The sequence below is a fragment of the Pleurodeles waltl genome, chromosome 6, assembly GCF_031143425.1.
Source record: "Pleurodeles waltl isolate 20211129_DDA chromosome 6, aPleWal1.hap1.20221129, whole genome shotgun sequence".
In the NCBI taxonomy this organism is placed as follows: Eukaryota; Metazoa; Chordata; class Amphibia; order Caudata; family Salamandridae; genus Pleurodeles; species Pleurodeles waltl.
The window spans coordinates 1,070,901,657-1,070,916,332 of record NC_090445.1 but is presented as its reverse complement, the minus strand read 5'-3'; the positions used below and the strand labels follow the sequence as shown (position 1 = coordinate 1,070,916,332).

General features: G+C 46.0%; 1 long non-coding RNA gene across 2 annotated transcripts in view; it reads right to left on the bottom strand.

Annotated features, from left to right (window-relative positions):
• Positions 1 to 13,126, bottom strand: part of LOC138302080 (uncharacterized) — a 76,093-nt gene extending 62,967 nt beyond the window's left edge. For both annotated transcript variants that reach the window (XR_011205263.1, XR_011205262.1), the window contains exon 1: positions 12,591 to 13,126. This is a non-coding gene — a long non-coding RNA (uncharacterized lncRNA). The remainder of the gene's footprint in view (positions 1 to 12,590) is intronic.
• Positions 13,127 to 14,676: the final 1,550 nt, after the last annotated feature.

Below are 14,676 nucleotides of genomic sequence, written 5' to 3'. Positions count from 1 at the left end.
ATGACACACTTTTTTTTACAATGCCACAGCAGGCGTGCGAATGGTTGGAGGAGCAAGGCCCGACAGAGCAACGACCCAGAGAAGAAGCGAGCAGGAAAAAAGACAGGCCCTCCCAACGACGAGAGAAGCAACGGAAGGACTTGACCCCGCCCCTCACCCAAACCATACGGGAAAGACTGGAAGCCGTAAAGGCAGTGGCATCGCTGGGGCATGAAAGAGCCACCACCCCGCGCCGGACCGAATCGTTATCCGAACAGGACTCAGGACCTGACAAAACCTCCTTATGCTCGCAAGACACACCTGGAGGCCACCCTCGGATCACCCCTGGGACGTCAGACGAGATCATCTGACACACCACACCCAAAGGCAAAACAAAAAGAGGAAACTCCGCAGTAACGAGGAAAGGCCGCACTCCACTCACCGCAAGTGTAACCGGGGAACGTGGACACCAGGGAAAAGACAAATTAAAAGTTACACATAAGCGACAGGTCGGGGTCTAAGGGCCCGGCACACAGCCCCAGCCTAGCTCCCTCTACATATATACACAATGGTCTACAAGTTGGGGACAATTTGGACAGGGGAAGTTCTCACACCGGTCCTGGGGATAGGGAGTTTAAGTTACAAAAAAGTTGTTAAGTTAACAGTTAAAGGGCATCAATTAGGGAGAATACACCTCCATGGGGGAATCAGCCGACAAAAGCTCCAAGGCACTGTCACACACGAGGCAAGGGCATGCGCACCACATCAGAGATTCACCTATAGCAAGGACATATGGAAAAACCACTAGATTACAAATTCCTCACATGGAATATTAGAGGTCTGAATAGCCCAGCTAAACGATACAGGATATATAATCAAATTAAAAGACGAGGGGTGCAAATAGCAATCCTACAGGAGACCCATCTGGTGGGGAAAGAAGTAGCAGCGCTGTCCAAAAGGTGGAGGGGTCAGATATATGCCACAGAATATTCGGCATATGCACAAGGAGTTTTGATATGGATACGCCCGGGGACTACCTTCCAAAAAATAGACACAGTAATAGATAGAGAAGGACGCTACGTGCTGGTTAAGGGCCGACTGGGGGGTTGGTACATCACGTTGGCAGGTATCTATGCCCCCAACCAGGACCAGAGCACCTTCCTACAGGGGCTGTCCCACGCGTGGGGTCCCCACCTGACGCACACAACAGTGGTAGGGGGAGATTTCAATTGTGTGTCAGACACGATCTTAGACAGATCTCATCCGCCGCTAGAGGCCTCCCCTATACACAGGACAGCCAAGAACTTCACAGACTGGCAGAAGAACTGGGGACTGATTGGCACGTGGAGGCACCTCCACCCGTGGGAAAGAGACTACTCGTTCTACTCGCCTATGCACGACTTGCACGTCCGACTGGACGCAATCTTAACCTCCCCAGACGTGAATAGCACTGTACGCAATGCAGAATATTTATGCCGCACAGTATCGGATCATAATCCGCTGCTACTTACCATAGCCTGGCGGAGAGACCGCCCCCTATCCCGAACTGGCGAATGAACGTAGAATCACTAGAGGACAGCGCCCACCGACAGGCCATAAGAGAAGCAATCAAGGAGTTTTTCACACATAACACAGGATCGACCTCCTCACAAATGCAAGAATGGGAAGCATTCAAGGTGACAATAAGGGGACAATGTATAGCAGAAACACAGGGAGTGCAACAGGCAATAGAGGGGGAAATCGACAAGCATGAGAAAGCACTGAGAACTCTGGAGAGAAATAGACCAGACAATCCAGCTCTGGCACCCCAAATATCAGAAACCAAGTATAAGATAACCAGTGCACTAGAAAAGCTCAGGCGATTTGATTACAGGAAATACATAGGCAGACAACACAGAGAGGGGGACAAAGCAGGAGCACTGCTGGCTTGGCTGGCGATGCCACCGAGGCAGCAATCCCTGGTGATGGAGCTAGAGACAGCAGAGGGCAGAAAATTTTACGGTCAGGGAGAGATCAATGCCAGCTTCGCCGAATACTATGAGGCACTCTATGCCTCCCCCTCGGAACCCCTAGATCCAGACCGACTGAAAAGCCTGGACGATATCCAGTTTCAGACCTTAGCAGCAGAGGACCAGCAACTGCTGGGGGAGATGGTGACCTCGCGAGAGGTGACAGTGGCGGTAGAAGCAATGGCCAGAGGAAAAGTACCAGGAGCAGATCGGATACCGGCAGAATTCTTTAAAGAGTACGTGGACCTACTAGCGCCACAGATCAGTGATATATATAGAGAGGCATGGGAGCGTGGTAGCCTGCCCAGATCTACCAATGAGGCTATAGTGGTCCCATTACCAAAACAAGACCGTCCGTCTACGGACGTAAGATCATACCACCCATTATCAATGCTGAATATGGATTATAAAATATTAAGCCGTATTATGGCCACTAGACTAATGCCCCACATGGAAGCATTAATCCACCCCGACCAAACAGACTTCATACCAAATCGCAATACAGCCACAAACATTAGAAGACTGATAGGAATAATGCAATCAGGTTCGCCAAACCTCATCAACGCTGTGGTACTGGTGGTCGACATTGAGAAAGCATTTGATAGCCTACGTTGGAACTATCTACAAATAATAATGAACAAGATGGGTTTGGGACCAGGATTCCTGAAGTGGTCTAGACTGTTATACACCTCCCCCACAGCAAGAGTCCGCACAGGACATACAATCTCGAAATCATATGAAATAGGGAGGGGCACCAGGCAAGGTTGCTCGTTATCACCACTACTGTTCACCATTGCAGTGGAACCATTGGCCTTGATGGCGAGGACAGAGAAATACTATGAGGGAATAACTATAGTGGAAAGAAATTGCATTATGCGCCGACGACATGATACTATTTATAAAGGACCCAAGCAGGGATCTTCCCAGGGTTATGTCCTTACTGGACTGGTTCGGGAGCGTCTCGGGACTCCACATTAACTGGCAGAAATCCCACCTCTTCCTGTTGCAGAAAGGGTTCCCCCAGGTTACAACCGTCCAGAACCTGGGATGGCACTCGACAAGATTCAAATATCTAGGCGTACAAATATATCATGAACTGGGAGATCTCCTAGAAGGAAATAAAACCAAGCAGTTCGGGCATTAAAATCAGCCACCCAGTTCTGGAAAACATTGCCCCTCTCAGTAACCGGGCGAGTGGCCCTGACAAAAATGGTGACACTACCTAGAATGTTATATGGCTTCACGACTTTGCCGGTGCTGATACCCAGAGCAACTTTTAGGGAAATCAATTCCGTCATTACCAGCTTTATATGGGGGGGTGGGACGCCACAGACTGGCCCTGCATAAATTGCAACGGCCCACCGCGGAAGGTGGATTAGCGGCCCCCCACATGGAACTATACTATCTGGCGGGTCAGCTCCAGTGGCTAGCAAAGGAATGGCACAATGTAATAACGCTGGAAGCTGAAAGCCCAGGTAAAGAGGCAAAAGCGGCAGTTCTGGCGGAGATACCAATGGCTCCAGGGGGTAGGAAGGGGACAAAATCACTGGAATATCAAGTTATAAGGGCATGCTGGAAGCGTAGTCTGCAGCTAACGCAAGTCAAGTCCCCATATACACCAAAACTCCCCCTACGATTCCTGACTTTACTCCCCGGAAGCAGCTCTATAGCAGGGATCCAGAAATTAGAGATGCACAGAATAACCACGATAGGGGACCTATATAGGAATGGAGAGCTCATGACATACACTGACTTGATGACACATTGCGGGGTCCCGCCCGGGATGTTCCTTACACATAGATCCTTAATAGCTCTGATACAGCGACACTGGAAACAGGGACTAAGGGAACCACCCACGCACGCAGGAAGCCATGCCATTTGCACAATAGTGGGGGACAGAAAGTCAATATCCACGATATACAAAACACTGCAAACAGTAGCACTGACTGCTCTAGAAACTCTAAAAACCCAATGGCAAGCAGATATCGGGGAACACATAGACGATGAACAGTGGAGTCATATCACAGCCCAAATCTACAAAGTATCTAGGAATGCCCGGTTTAAATTGATTAACATCTACATATACCATAGAGCATACCTGAGCCCAGCCAAGCTAACATCAATCTACAAAAACACAAGCAGCGCCTGCCCCAGATGCACAGAACTAGGAGCAGACTTACTACACATGCTATGGACTTGTAGAGAACTAGCACATTACTGGGAAGAGGTAATGAAAGAAACCGAAAGGATTACAGGAAGAAAATTGGCGAGAACCCCAGCAGTAACTCTACTAGGAAACTTTCCCAGACCCCACTCAAAAAAAATGAAAAACAAATTCATAGATCTAGCGTTACTCTTAGGGAAAAGAGAAATCACAATGCACTGGAAGGATCCCAAAGGACCGAGGGCCCAAATGTGGAAAGACACTCTGATTAAATGGGCGGAGGCAGAAGGCGAGGCTTTACGCCTGGAGCTGACAAAAGGAGCGGGAAACGCAGAGAGGGCACAGCAATGGGACAATCTGATAGATTGCATGAAACACCCAATAGCCAACCCGCAGGACCACGACATTTCAACAGAGGAATCAGACTCAACGGAAACCAGTAACTCGGACTAACATGTAGGTTGCCATATACCAGACAATAAACAACTGATAGCAAAACCCAAGATGACAGCGCCCTGAGGAAAGGAGCACAGGAATTCGACCCGAACAGCTGAGGAGGAGGGGGGGGAAGAGAACTTAAGTAAAGTTATGTAAGTATGAAACAAAACAATAAAAATATATTTTTAAAAAACAATAAAACTGTCAAGATATCTCTGATAGTTAATGTTGGTGCTGGAGAGAGATCTGGGATTTTTCTCATTGCAGTTTCCACTCATGCTAAAACCATGCAGAGGGTTAAGATGCCAGCTGTATAGAACGTGTACCACGCAAATCACCCACCTTCAATTTTATTAGCCTAGCTCAGTAGGTTGCTACTTTTGTCACAGAGATCATTTTTTTACTTGCAGTCCATAGTTATAACCTAAATATAGCACAGTGAGTTATGAACTGTTTTCAAGGAGTTGTATGCAAACTGTATAGCATAGTTACCACTCAAATAATTCAAAACTTATGTATTTTCTCCAGTCTTTTATTATCTAATGTTGCTAAAAGGTTTCATTTGGGTAGAAGTTCATTGTTATTAGTAAAGCCAACCCCTGTGGTGCATTTTAAAATCCTGAGTTTGCGCTTCTCCAGAGAAAACACGCTTAAAATGTACTCCCTACTAGTATTGGTGACGTGCATCCTTCACTTTGTAATCCTCATTTCCATATGTAACATTTCGTATGGGCTTATTTACATACTTATGATTCATTGGATCTGCATAATGTGTGTGATGTGAAGTGCTTTGACACCCTACACTAGTATAGTAGCGCTATAGAACAAATGTAAGGCTTGTGAGAAAGAGACGATGGAGAGAAGATTAACACCTGTGTAGCACGGAGGTGAGGGAATTTGTGGAGAAGGTGCTTTTTGAGGGGGAAGGCGCCAACAAACATTGTCGCACTGTGCGCCACCAGCAGTAAAGCCGGGCCTCCTTGGCTCACAAGGAGAGAAACCAATATAGAGATAGTGCACCTTACTCGGTGCCCCAGACCCAACTACCAAGCCAAGAATGCATTTATTTCGGAGGTTGTCATACCCTAAACACCCTGTATGAAGCTACACTAAACTTTGCACTTGTATATCACACTACTCACCCGTTAGGGTCTCAAGGCGCTGTACTCATACCACTATGGAACCCCTCCTGGCTTTTCCCTGTGAGGTGCCCACTCCTGGGCACCCCCAGGGTGAAGCCAGGCATCCAAGCGCTGGTGGGGCCGTTGTGGAGATTAAGCAAGCTATTGCCCAGAGTTGCAGAGTGGGACCCATTAATTAGATTAGGCACCATGGCGAGAATTATCTGGTCCAGGGGAAATTGAGCCCAAGACCTGCTGAAGCGAGACTTGAACCCTGGTCTTGAGCCAGATCTCTGCTTCAGGGTCTGCCACTCTAACCATTGTGCTACACCCCAGACAATATGAAAAAAACATTCAAAGTTTTAAAAAAAACTTCTTAAGATCATCTTTCCTTGTATGCTTCTACTTTTCAGGCTTTTTGCAAATGGCTTTGTCATTTGTAGTCATCAAAGTCTCCTCCATTCACAACACTGTTCAATCTGTTCTCATTACTCATCCCCCCCTCTTTATATCTATGGATCCCCCTATCAATAGTCCTTCTACATCTTTTTTTGTTGGCTCTCAAATAATTGGATTTTACGTGAATTTCAGTATGGAATCCTGATAGATTTTGGTCCTTATTTAGAACTTTACATACAGGCAGCTCATTCAAAATGTACAGATGTTCTGTCTGCAGTATTTAGAGTACTATTGACTATAATGCATTTGTAATACGGCTGGTGGGATATTTGTCATGTTTTTATTAGAGTACCCTGCCCGTACAATTCTAAATAAGGGTCTTAGGGCCAGATTTATTAAGGAGTTTGTGTTGTCTTTGGGTTGCCTTGCATGGCTTTGTAAAGAATTGTAACACAACACAGCTGTTTGCACAAGGTTATGTTTCATTTTCAGCTGGGATGCGTTCCATCAGTACAGCATGGGAGTTCCCATGAATCCATGCATATTGATACAATTCCATATTTACAAAAGTTTGTAAACCTGGGCTTGCGTCAAATTGGCATGCCTCCTAGATGATAGCGTAACAAGGAGAAATATATTTCTTTCTCCTTGTCATTTCCTCTTTATATGCGTAAGGTATTGTGTATCACACATAGAAAGATGAAAATGCCTCTTTGGATTGTGTTTGTGCAGGTAAGTATCCATTCCTGCCCATAATGCAGGCACCCTTGCACCAACACTTATCTGTCGCCTAATCTAAACTATAACCGTATCGTGACCCAAAATTTAAACCTAGCCTTAATCCTAACTCCATCCACTACCTTAAAACTATAGCTAAAACACTCTGGCCCTCATTTTACCATCGGAGGTACATACTGCCTACCACCGCGGAGACAGCCGCCAACATACCGCCACCGTGGCTACCATCTGTCCGCCATATTATGAGCACTGCCTGAGTTCCGCCACAATTAGGGCGGAAATCCGGCAGTGCTCATGGTGGGGGACGGTGGTAAACTGGGGCTGCTACCACCAGCACCACCATGCCAGTAGGACGCCGCCAGCCGTATAATGACCAGTAATACGGCCTGGCGGTGTTCTGCTGGCGGTAGCAGCGCCCCTTCCCGTTCCCTGCCCGACGACCACCTCACCCAAGGTATGTTGGGCTTCCGACAGGCGAGGGGGTGGGAGGGTGGGCGGTGTTGTGTGTGTGTGTCTGAGTGTATGCATGAATGTCTGAGTGTGTGTGTGAATGTGTCTGTGTGTGTTGTTTGCAAGAGTGTATGCGTGTGAGTGAATCCGTGTAAGAATGGTGAAGTGATTGCTGTCTGCATGTCAGTGTGATTGTGTGTAGGAATGTGTGTGAGCATGTCTGGAAGTATGCGTGAATGAATGCTTGTATGTCAGTGTGTGAATGAATGTGTGTATAACAGTGTGTGAATGAATGTGTGTATGTTAATCTGTGAATGAATGCGTGTATGTCAGTGTGTGAATGAATGCGTGTATGTCAGTGTAAGTGAATGGGTGTATGCCTGGTGCATGTGTGTGTCTGTGTGTGTATGCGGGGGTGGGGTGAGGGATGCTGTGACTGTAGTGGGGGCAGGGGGAGGGAGGGTGATGTGTGCTTGTGTGGCTGTGAGGGGGTGGGATCAGTTGTGTGCTGTGCTTGTATGGGGGTGAGTGAGTGGGTTGGAGGGGGCGGGGTGTTAGTATGTGTATCGTGTGGGGGGTGAGTTTGGATGAAGGGGGGGGTGGAGGGTGTCAGGTGAGTGTTGGGGAGTGGGGGAGCAGTCTACCGGTGACAGGGAAGGAATTCCCTGTCACTGGTAGGGCCTACCCCCATGGTTTTCGCAGCATTGGTAAGGTCACGAAAACCATGGTGATAGGCCAGCTCATAATGCCATGGGCGGTTCTATGCCGGCCGCGGGGCTGGAGATATACCTCTCAGGCCCGGCAGCTCATACCACCAAAGCGGTATGAGTGAAGAAGTGGCAGGTTCAGTTTATCACATACTACTCTACCAATTCAATGTGTGAATGGGCGCCTGACAGGCCCAGCTCATACATTTGTTATAGTTCATGACACAATTCATCACTGCCAGCTTATGAAATCCCTCACCAACTCCTGGCACATACTCAGCAGTTTAGCAACCAAGAAGATAATTTGCTCCAGCAGCTCAATACATCCTGAAACTTACTGCTACTACTACTACTACTGCTACTACTAATAATACTACTGCTATGACTACTTATGATACTAATATTAGCACTACCACTACTACTACTACTTCTGTTATTAATCATAATAATAAAGATAATAATATTAACTTCTTTTCATGCCACACCCTAACTTCCCTTAGGATAGCCCATGATCCTATGGCATCTGTCACAAGCTTTTGACTTTCTATTACTTCCTTGTCTTCTCATGATATCTACCAATAGGTCAAAACACCCAGTAGCAGGCCATCATACCCACCGGCAGCTCTTTAAATCAGCCAGCAGACCATGGCATCAGGCCGCAGTTAATGATAGGACAGAAGTTCACAACATTGTTTGCCTGCTCATTGCATCTTTCAAACTCATCTTGCCCTTGACGGGCAGTAAAAAACTTTTCAACTTCTTCTCTGACCAACTCATGACATCACTCACCAATAAAAACTCCAAAAGCAACTCAAGACAACCTCTCAGCAAGATATCAAAAAGGCATGGCAAGTCCTGGGGACTCCAAAAGGTCACTGCCAAACCAATAACTCAGTCACCCCGTCACACGCAGGAACACTCAACGCAATCATTAATCCTTTCCGTTCATGAAATACTCCCTCCATTCATGACACTTCTCACCCCAACATGACTCTCCCAATCAGCAAAAGACACTACATGACAGGTAATGCCTTTCCTCACTGGCTCCTAATATCCGGTGCCAGGCTGTGCAATAGAGCTCCGTCCCAAGAAAGTCTTTTCAGTTTAGGAGTCCCTTCGATAGCTCATGACAACTCTCATCAGCTTAAGATGTTTCTCGCTGGTAAAAACCATCATATTCACAAAATGCATATTGTCCCATGCAAACTTGTCATGTTTAGTCAGTTCCTTTTTTCCCTTGGCTCTATATGACATTGCACATCAATGCAGAACATCCCACACAATTCCACGCAACCACCCTGCTTATATCCTTTCTCACCAGTTTATGAAATCCCTCACAAGCTCCAGACAAGCCTCTGCAATGCACAATATAACTCCAGATCTCATGAAAATCCTTGTGAGCGGCTGTTGTCCACTGACAGCTCATTCCATTCAGCTCAAACCAACACTTGCCAGCTCATGACAAACGTACATTGCTCTTGGGATATATGGCTGGATTGTGGAAGCAGCCTAACACTTGAAACACCTTGCAATCTCATGGCATCCCCTGCCAGCTGACAACATCCTTCACACGCTTAGAACAACTTAGCCAATCCTTCAGATCCCTCACGACCTTATGACAGACATTTTTAGACCATGAGATCCTTTCACATGAAATCTGTCATCAATTGATGACATTCTTATCAGATCATGCCATTTCTCACTAGCTTATGACGCCCTTCATAGACTCACAACATCCATGTGCTTGCTTGTGGCATTCATCACCAGCTCATGATATCTTTACAAGCTTGTGGCATTGCACACCAAGTCATGGCACATTTGTGGCACTTGCTGTTTCTTAACCATTCGTGATTTTTTTGGCAAAATCATATCATTTCTCAAAACGTTAAAACATCCATTTCAGCTAACTGCATTCTTTTTTAACCTATGTCTTCACATATCAACCCAAAATGGGCCCATACCAACTCAAGGCATATACCTACAGGTGTTGGCATTCAACATTAGCACATCAGAGCTCGAGTAAACCCAGAACTATTGCTTATCCTATCGGGACATTCCTCAACATTTTACTCCATCTCTTCCAGCCTACCGGATGACTGGAGACTTTGGGCCAGATGTATCATGCATTTTTGCGGTCGCAAACGACCCGATCAGGCTATTTGCGGCCATAAAAATGCATTTTGGTATGTATGAATTCCAATTTGCGATTTGGTAACATGTTACTAAATCGCAATTTGTAACTGCAACTACATACCGATTTGGTATTAGGAAGGGGCATGTCAAGGGTGTCCCTTCCTAATACCGAATCGCAGCGGTATGTAGGTTTGTTTTGTGATCGAAATTCAGTTGCAAAACATTCACAGTTTATCACCTACTGCAAATAAGTGGTAACTGATTCGCAAACGGGAAGGGGTCCCCAGACCACTGCCTATTCTTAAAAATTGAAAAGAAAACTTTTCAATTTTCTTTTTTAAATGCATCCCGTTTTCCTTTAAGGAAAATGGGCTGCATTTTTTTTAAAAAATTGCTTTATTTAAAATAAATCATAGACATGGTGGTCTGCTTAGCCCAGCAGATCACCATCCCTGTGATTTTAGCGTTTACTAATGGGTTACAAATTGCAACCCACCTCATGTATATTATTGAGTTAGGTCAATATGCGAGCCATTGGGAAATTCTAAATGAAACTCCTGGAGTTTCATACATTCAAATAGCGATTACCTAATTGTGATTCACAAAAAGTTGCAATTACGTAATCGCTATTCAAAAAAATGATACATCTCGCCCTTTGTGTGGTTACCACACCAATCACCAGCTCACCAAGAGCCACGTATAGAGCTTTTTTCCAGTCGCAAATGGGCCAATTCACAGAATCGGGTCATTTGTGCCTAGAAAAATGCTATTGGGGATGTAAAAAACTCAATATGCGATTGGGCAACTTGTTACCTAATCGCAATTTGGGTTTTGCAATTCGGTGTTAGGAAGGGGGGGTATTGAAAGCGTCCCTTCCTTATAACGAATTGAGAAGCTATGTCTGAATGTTTTGCGACCGAAATGCAGTTGTAAAACATTCACAGTTAACCATTAATTGGTGGTAACCCAGGCGCAAATGGGAAGGGGATCCCAAAAGACCCATCCCCCTTTAAGAATGGTTGGGTAAATATTTTTTAAGAGCAGGCAGTGCCTACTCTTAAAAAGTGAAACTTACACGTTTTATTTTTTATTTTTAAACGCAGCCTGTTTTCCTTTAAGGAAAACGCACTGCATATAAAAAAAAAAAAAAATTGCTTTATTTAAAAGCAATCAGAGACATGATGGTCTGCTGAGCCCAGCAGGCTACCATCTGTGTGGTTTTTGCGATTCCCAAAGGGTCGAAAAGCAAGACCAACCTCTTTAAGGGACAGATGTAAGACTGTGAGTTTTGTGACTCGCAATTTGCGGCTCATTTGAGAGTTGCAAATGCAAATGCACAACACTGTAACTCACACTGTTTGCAATTCCCACTGGGTTGCAAATGACCTACCTCATCAATATTCATGAGGTTGGTCTCAATTTTCGACCCCATTGGGACTGGCTGCACCCACAGCGATGATGGCCTGCTGGGAACAGCAGACCACAATGTCTGTGACTGCTTTTTAAATAAAGCAGTTTTTTTTTAATGCAGCCCGTTTTCCTCAAAGGAAAACCATATAAGTTTCAAAAAGAAAAATGAAACGCTCAGTTTCATTTTTTCAGAGTAGGCAGTGGTCCATGGCCCTAATATTCATAAGGTAGATCTATTTGCGACCCACTGGGAATTGCAATAGAAACTTAAGAGAATTTCGTACATTTGAAATAGCAATTTCCTAATTGCAATTCGCAGGTAATCGCAATTAGGAAATCACTATTTCAAACTTTTGTACATGTGGCCCCTCAATCTCTTGCCAGCTGATGCATTCTTTTCCGAATTATGGCAACCCTTGCAAACATATTCATGGCAACTATCACCAACAAATGATGAACAGCCAGCTCTTGATACACTTATGGCATTCTGTTCCAGCTCATGGTTTCCTGTATCAATCTGTGGCACGGCCACCAAATCATAACATCCATCACCAGCTTCTGGCATCCTTCTTCACCCCATCACATCCTTGACCATCTTGTAGCATTACTCATCATCCTCATCATTCACAACTTCCAGTGACAGCTCATGACGCTCCTTTCCAGCTTACAACACCCTTTACCATCTCGTTGCCCCCCTCGGAATCTCAAGAAAGTCCCCTGCGTGCCTGATACGCCCAGCAGCTGTTGCCACCCACGGAAGCTTTACATCACTGGAAGAGCTCATGAAAGCCCCGGCATCACCTGCCAAGGTCAAGAGAAGTCTACACGTATCACGTCATCCGATATAGGACTTGAGCACTCTCGAACATCCTCAACAACTTATTAGGCACATAAAACAAGACATCGGACAGTCCATTTACCGTAATACTTTGAAATAAACTGCGTGTTTTGCTCTGAAACCTGTAAAAAGGTTACAAATTGCCAGACACGAAAATGTGAACGGTGCATCATCCCTGGTAACAAGCAGAGATACCCCACTCACCGGTGATGGTAATTCAAGCGAGGTGATGAGACTGCCGCTCTCTTACGCCTCCTTTCACAGCACTCCGAGGATAGGACAGAAGCGCGCGAGCCGATACTGGGTACTGGAATCGAAAATGAAAAACCGCCCTTCCTCTGAAGGTGGGATGATTCAGTCTTCGTCCAGTCGCACTCGTGTCCTATTTCTTCTCACCCGCGTACCCCGTCTATTCCCTCTATGTTATATAATCTATTGCCCCATATAATTTCTCACTCCCAGGGCCCCTCCCCCATTCCACTATGTCCTTCCTCCTATTCCAGTTTAGCGTTCCTCAGCTACATTAGTGTAATCACTGCGTCCGTCCCACGGACCTCTGGTTTCCGGAGAAGTTCTGCTGGACTCCGGGACTGTGGCGAGGGCGCCGCAGCATTGACTCTGGGGTAGACGCAAGCAGCGGAGACAGATGGATCAGATAAAGAGAGGCACGTGACCCCTCCAGCGCACCGTCCTCCCGGCCCCTCTCCCTTATTGCGGCGCTGCCTTTCTGCGCATCGGCTCTAGCGGACAGCTCCGGAGGAATTCAGCCTTGGCGCGCGGGCTCTGACCACCTCACTCCAATCGCACGTGACGCCAGCAGACTCCGTATCACCCCACGGCATTGCCAATATATCTACAGCACAGCAGGAGCTCACCCGCGCCCCCCTTCTTCTCACGCTTCTACGGATGGGGGAGTCAAGACCCCCATACACGAGGCGAGCATGGAAAATATTTAGCATGTACATCCTGTAACAGACGTCATCTAAAAATGAGAACGTTTCTTCAAAATGTAAAAAAAAAAAGTTTCTTTCTTTAGAATGCTGAATCCTTTCACCTTAGTACATCAGGTTATATCACTGCTTTGAGAGTTGCTCATTATTAGGGATAGTTTTAAAACCTGAACAAAGCAAAACGCCTGCTCATTGCATAGAAGACAATGCCATTAGTGAACTAAGAGAAAGCCAGTTGTCATGTGCATCCCATATGTGGCCTAGTTTCTGTCAGGACAGAAGGCTTCAGGTTATGTTTCTGTTACCCTACTGCAAAACATGGCGGCCAATCATGTTGCAGTAAACATAATAGTAAACATATCAGAACTGCAGTTCCCATAATGTGCACTTAGGTATCTGCACTCCTTCTGCCAATCAGGGCCTTGTCTGCCTGTAAGACCTGCTGTCCCCATAGTCCTTTCTCTTTCTTTGCCACCCAGAAGCCATGAGATAAGTGCTTTTCTGGTCTAACACATTACCTTTAAAATATAGAGTTGAAGTTATACTTTGAGATGATTGTGCTTTGCTAATGTATTTACATTGTATGTAGATCATGTAGGGAAGTCTGTCCCTCACACAAGAGTGTGTGACACACTGATCTGTGCTCTGCGTAGCTGGCGAAGCATTGCCCCCTTTATTTCCATGAACTACAAGTGTGACCAAACAGCAAGCCTTAAAGCAGTCTTCAATAGGCTGTGGTCTTGCTGATTCTCCAGTATGGAGAGGGAGCAAGAAGGCGCACAAGCGCTCCTTTATCACGCATGCAGTCCTCAGTTTATTGCGGGTTCCTGATTGCACATGTTGCTGCTCAGTACCACTATGAATCTCAGAGCTCACAGAGTTTTCCTACGCCCTACTGGGGCTGCAAAAATTAAGTTAGAGTAGGGATCAAGGACCTATAAGCTGCTTCTTCCACTAATGCTTGGCTGGGTGTATATTATTGATAGTGCACATTCACCAAACTGTACTCCATACAATCTGTTTCGGGTTGCCCCCCCCTTTTTCCTAAGGTCAATACGTGGTGCTGATTTTCCACTCCCGTCATGGTAGGATATCGTCAGGTGGAATATTAGACCTGTGACCTGTACAAGGTCTCAAATGAGTACAACCTGGAAGAGCAATTGGCCAAGGCCATAGACAGCTCGGCGCAGGGGTCTGTAAACAAGGTTTGGCAGTTGTGCTGCGTCAATGTAGGCAACCTCTGATATGCTATGTGCTCAGAGACCTGGGCAGAGAACCCCGTGAGATAATATCACAACCAACTCGTCCACTACTAATATGACTAAGCCATCATAGCCACA